Source organism: Alnus glutinosa, chromosome 7 (assembly GCF_958979055.1).
Source record: "Alnus glutinosa chromosome 7, dhAlnGlut1.1, whole genome shotgun sequence".
Classification (NCBI taxonomy): Eukaryota; Viridiplantae; Streptophyta; class Magnoliopsida; order Fagales; family Betulaceae; genus Alnus; species Alnus glutinosa.
Genome location: NC_084892.1, coordinates 11358797 through 11364796, shown reverse-complemented (window position 1 = coordinate 11364796; position 6000 = coordinate 11358797).

Below are 6000 nucleotides of genomic sequence, written 5' to 3'. Positions count from 1 at the left end.
TCACCTAACCAAATCATAATCAAGATAAAGTGGGGGCTACCACAACAATATTATGAAATGATTATTCACATAATAATGACATTTCTCAAGGCATTACTTTCCCCAAAACAAATTATTTATTTTTCTAAATAATGACATTTCTCAAGGCATTAATAACTCCTTATTAGACTTTTTGGTATCGAATTTGGGAAGAGGAAGGAGGCATGCAGCTGTGTTTATCGTGATTAGCGCGCCATTGGATTCTCCTTATCAGCTCATGTGTTTTAACAAACGTTTGACCAACATGGCTTATAATGTCGCCTTAGTCAAGGAATTCCTTGCTGTGGCTTGGAAACATCTGTACCCCATGTTCTTGCATGTTCATATTCAATTTTTAATGCACACCACTCTCTCTCTCTCTCTCTCTCTCTCTCTCTCTCTCTCTCTCTCTCTCTCTCTCTCTCTCTCTCTATAGTGGAAGAGCATATATACAAGCTTTTAATATCTAACATTTCTATACCATCTCTCTCTCTCTCTCTCTCTCTCTCTGAACATATATATATACAAATTTTTAATATCTACCAGCTTTTTCTCTCTCTCTATAGTGGAAGAAGATATATACAAACTTTTAAAATCTGCCATTTCTATACCAGCTTTATTCCACAGAAAAAGAAGGGGTGGACAAGAGGGTATCAAAGAATAAGAATAATTTTTATTTTTTATTTTTATATCATTGTAGTCCTTGTTTACCTTTCCTTAAATTTAGGGTATCATCTACATATCTAGTGGCCCCAAAAAGAGCTTACCAAATCTCATTCGTATTCTTATGTTTTAGACACCTTTTTACTTTAACAACTTTGTCACTACTGCACAATGAGGTTTACAATGCTTCTCAATATATCATTTTCAATCTTTTTTTAGTGCATTTGTCTAGAAGGTTCTGTATGCTTCAACGTAAAAATAAAAAAAATAATAATAACAAATAAAATTGATTTTTTTTTTTTATTTTATATTTGGTACTACCAAAAATTTTGATCAAACCAAAAATATTTTCGATTAACGAGAAAAGCTTCCCTTAAGTTGTGTAAAATAGTTTACCTTTTTTTTTTTTTTTTTTAATTTCTGTAAACCATTTTTTGAAATTTGAATTTCTCGTTCTCGCATTTATTCTATCTCGCAGTTCTTTCTCTACCGCCGACTGGAGGCTGCTGACCAGAGACAGAACCACATTAAGACTAAAGCGGCCATGGCCACATTGTTTTTCAAATTTTCTCTAAAAAGAAATGTCGTTAAATTAATGTATGTGCATTTTTTTTTTTTTGTTTAAAAATTAAGTTTAGTCCCTATCAAAATTAGGCTGGACCCTTTAATGGCCCCGTCAAATAAACAATCCTAATTCCATCCTTGTCACCTGAAGTCACCGGACGCTGCCGGCTATCATCCACCATCGTCATCTTCGCCTCCATCACTAAAAATATTTTCCAACAAAAAAAACATTTTACATCAAAACAAACAGTCTAAGCAACGGCCTTGTTTGATAAGTCTAAGCTAGTGGCCTTTAAAGAAAGATTGGAACCATAAAGCACCAAGCACTTGCTTTTCCACTTCTTTGCTTGCTTGGCAACGCACTGAAAGATTGGGAGCATATGTTATCCTTCAGTTGCACTCTATAATCAATTCATTTATATATATAAAGGTCCAAAAGTATATATATAATAGCTATAATATATACTTTGGGACCTTTATATATATAAATGAATTGATTATAGAGTGCAACGTACTGAAGGATAAGTCAAGGCTTTTGGCTAAGAATCATACAATTCCAAAGTCAGCTGCCTGCTAAAAAAAACTCAGAATTGCTCGTATCATATTAAGGGTTTAGGAAAAAAGATTCCGGCTGCATAATTAAATATAATAAAAAAAAAGGCAAGTTAAAAAAGAGAGGGTTCACTTGGTTGGTCTAGCGATTGAGATTATGGTTGTATCCGGTAAAGATTGTTTAGTTTAATTTTTTTTTTTTTAATTAGTATTAGTAAGAAGTTGTTGATGTGATATAAAATAGAAAGAATTTGTATAAAAAAGTAAAAAAAAAAAAAAATTGTATTGTAGTAAATTTTTTTTATTTAAATTGTAATAAAATTTTTTGATGGGATATAAAAAAAAGTGAAAAATGGTAGAATGTTTTGAAGTTGAATGTCTTTGGAAAAAGTGAAAATAAATTAGGGGAATTGAATGAGTTGTTTGTTGCCAAACACCCCCTATATTCAACACGATCGAGGAATGTTAGACCAAATGTTTTTTTTTTTTTTTGGGTTAGTTTTCATTTGTATACATAATCAATTAAACCACGCTTTATTTCGTTTTTATCAATTAACGAGGTTATTAGAACTTAATTTTATATTTTATTTAAATTTGAAGAGTTGTATTATATATTTTATAATTCAGTAATGGATTTGGCCTAAAGTCAGTCAAATTAAGATTAGCATTTTTGTCGATATCTATGTAAGTGTTCTTTTGTAATTTAATGGAGACAGTTTTAAAATTGATGAATAAGCATATTTTATTTTAGATGTAACTCAATCTTCTTCTATCTCTTCGTTTGGTAGTAAGATTCTATCAAATTTCGCTATTGTATAGCTGATCAATATAATTTTTTTTTCCCCATTTTTTCTTTTCTTCTTCTCCTAAATCCCTTAATTTGTTCTACATCAAAAAATGTTCTCAGAGAAGCAACACGACATATCTGAGCTGGATTACATGCCCTTTCCAAATTATACAAATGCACTTGATGCTTGTATGAGCAAGCACACTACGGGTGCGTTTGAGATTGCGATTTCGTAAACAATAAGTGTGATTTTAAACCAAATCGCAGAACATAGATCGTTTGGGAACTGCGTTTTTAAAAATTGCGATTTGAAAACGCAGAAAATATGCTTTTTCAAATCGCAGATAAGATTGTGCTTTTTTGAAAACACAGAATTTTAAAGGTAAATTCGCGATTTTAAAGACTAAACTGCGATTTTGCCAAACGCTTAACTGCGTTTTTAAAATCATTTTTTTCAAATCGCACATTTTAAAATCATTATTTTAAATCGCACTTTTTAAAATCGCAAACCCAAACGGACCCTACACTAGAGCGAACATTAATTATTTAGTCCAAAAAGAGAAAAAAAAAAAAAAAAAAAAAAAAAAAAAAAAAAAAGTAGTCTTGTACTTCAGTTCTAGGATATGTAAGATGATAATAAAGAGCAAAAAGGGTACAACTTATATAGTATTTTAGTTCATAATAAGAAGAAGTATCTTATATATATAGTACTCAATTAATGAATTTTTCGGTTAAAAGTGCTTATTCTTTGGCGAAGAGTCGTTTTGTGCAAAATGCTGGCAAGAGCAGTACTGTTGATGTCCGTAGTAGAGTGTGGAAGACAATCTAAAATTTAAATGTCCTGAGAATGGTGAGAGTTTTAATTTCTTTGAAAGGCTTATAGCAATTTATTGCCAATCAATTTCAAAGATAATTTTTTTTTTTTTAAAAAAAAAAAAAAAAAAAAGATTGTTCAGATCCATTGTGCTCAATGTGTGGATTGGATGTGGTCCATGTGGAGACTGCTTGTCATATTTTGTGGCGCTGTCCATCTTCAAATAATGTACGGGGGAATTGTAATGGGAAGATTCAAAAAATTCCTAGTGAAGGTGACGACTTTATGCATATCCTTTATGTGATTCTAGAAAATTTGGACAAATAAGAAGAAGTAGAATTTGTGGCAATAATAGCAAGGAGAATCTGGCTTCGTAGAAATACAGTAGTTTTTGGAGGATAATTCACTCATTCTTCCCGGTTGATCCGTAGTGCCAAGGATATATTCTATAGAAGACTTCGATCAATACATCAGTACAAAATGCGCAGATTAATGGCAAGCCAAACCAATTTATAGAAGCTACAATTTTGGTGTATTTAAAATAAATTGGGACGTGGCGATTAACAAATCTAGGAATATGATGGGTGTATGGGTGATTGTTAGAGATCAAGAGGAAAATGTGATGGCATCCATGTGTTCCTTGAAACATTTTATAGTTGACCATTTGTATTCTTTGTTGTTTGTCATAGTGGTAGAGGAATTGGGTATGATGTTTTCAGCTGTAGTGAGTGGAAGTTTGTTGTTTGGCTTCTCTATGGGGGATTAGAACTGATATCTCCAATCATCTATTCCCTGATGATACCCTACTTTTTTGTGGGGCCAATCCAAATCAGCTACGTACTTTATAGAGTTTATTCTTATTATTAGAAGTTGTGTTGGGTTTGAATACAAACTTAGCCAAATCGGAATTGGTTCATGTGTTGTGTCTCTGCCCATAAAATATCTTGGACTTCATTTGGAGCTTCCTATAAGGCCAAAAATATATGGAGCGCTGTGATTGAAAAGATAGAATGTTGGTTAATTAGTTGAAAAATGTTGTATTTGTCCAAAGGTGGTAGGATTACCCTAATCAAGAAAACCTTATCCAACTTACCTATGTAATTTATGTCCCTATTTCCTCTCCATACAAGTATTGCAAACTGTATTAAGAAGCTCCAACATGATTTATTATGGAGGGGTTAGGAGAATAGTTCAAATATCATCTTGTGAGATAATTCATGGCTTGTACATTGATCTCTGTGTGAGGGTTAAGAATTAAGAACTTACTAAGGTTCAATCATAATTTAATAGCTCAATGGCTTTGGTGCTATGGGCTTGAGAGAGAAGTTTGGTGGAGGGTGGTAGTTGAATCTAAATATGGAACTGCATGGGGAGGGTGGTGTTCTAGTGAGCCTATCGGAGCATATGGAGTGGGTTTATAGAAGAATATTAAAAGGGGTTGGGAAAGCTTTGCAATCATACCAGATTTGAGGTGGGAGATGGCTCTAAGGTTAAAGTCTTGCATGATCTTTGGTGTTAGGATATGACCCTTAAGGAAGCCTTTCTAGTTTTATTTGATATTGTTTGCTTAAAGAATGCTTATGTTGCGAATCTTGTGGAATGTTTTGGAGGTGTCATTAAAGGGAACATGAGCTTTACTATGGTGGCTCACGATTGTGAGGTGAAGCCTTTGCCTTGTTCTTCTGTGTGTTGTATTTAGTGAGATTGAGACAAGAATTAATGGGACGACAAGCTATGGTAGGTCCTCCAAAAATGGGTTTGTTTAGTGTTAAATTCTTCTACATTGACATGGGTTGTAATGATGGTTTCTGTTTCCTTTGAAAAGTGTTTAGCGTACTAAAGTTCCGTTGATTTTTGGTTGGTCAGTGGCACTAAAAAAGATTCTAACCATAGACAATCTCCAAAAGCGGCACGTCATTGTATCTGATTAGTGCTAGTTTTGTAAAAGGTATTGAGAGTCCGTAGACCATCTTTTACTTCATTGTGAGGTTGCTTCCGTCATGTGAACTGTTTTTTTTAGTTGATTTGGGTTGTCTTGGGTCATGCCTTTGATTTGTACGCTTGTTGGTGAACTGGTGGCAACGCTCAGAACTTTGTTGTGTGGAAGATGGTGTGTTTGTGCATGTTGTGGTGTCGATGCAGGGAAATGAATGATAGAAGTTTTGAGGATTGTGAGAGGACTTTGGAGGAAATTAAGTTTTTATTTTTTAATATTTTGTATTTTTTGACAGCTGCTTGTGTTTCTTTTTTGGTGATTAGTTACTATGATTTTCTTGTTCTTTTTGCCTTTACTGGATAGGTGAATCCTCTTGTGTACTTTTAAAGGAAATAAATAAAAAAAGAAGAAGAAGGAATACAGCAAGATAAAAACAATAATAATAAAGAAAAAATAGATAAACAATTATAGGTGTATTTTAAAAGATATTAACTAAAATAGATATTTAGTTTTTAGTTAGTTATTTTAGTTAGAAATATTACTGAGTTATTGGGATGCCCTTAGTCAATAACGTGTGAAATGACTGATAGTAGTTCATTGAGCCAAGTAGGGCTTAATGACCTTATCTTTTTGTTTAAAAAAATGGCTAAAACGTTAATTTTATGC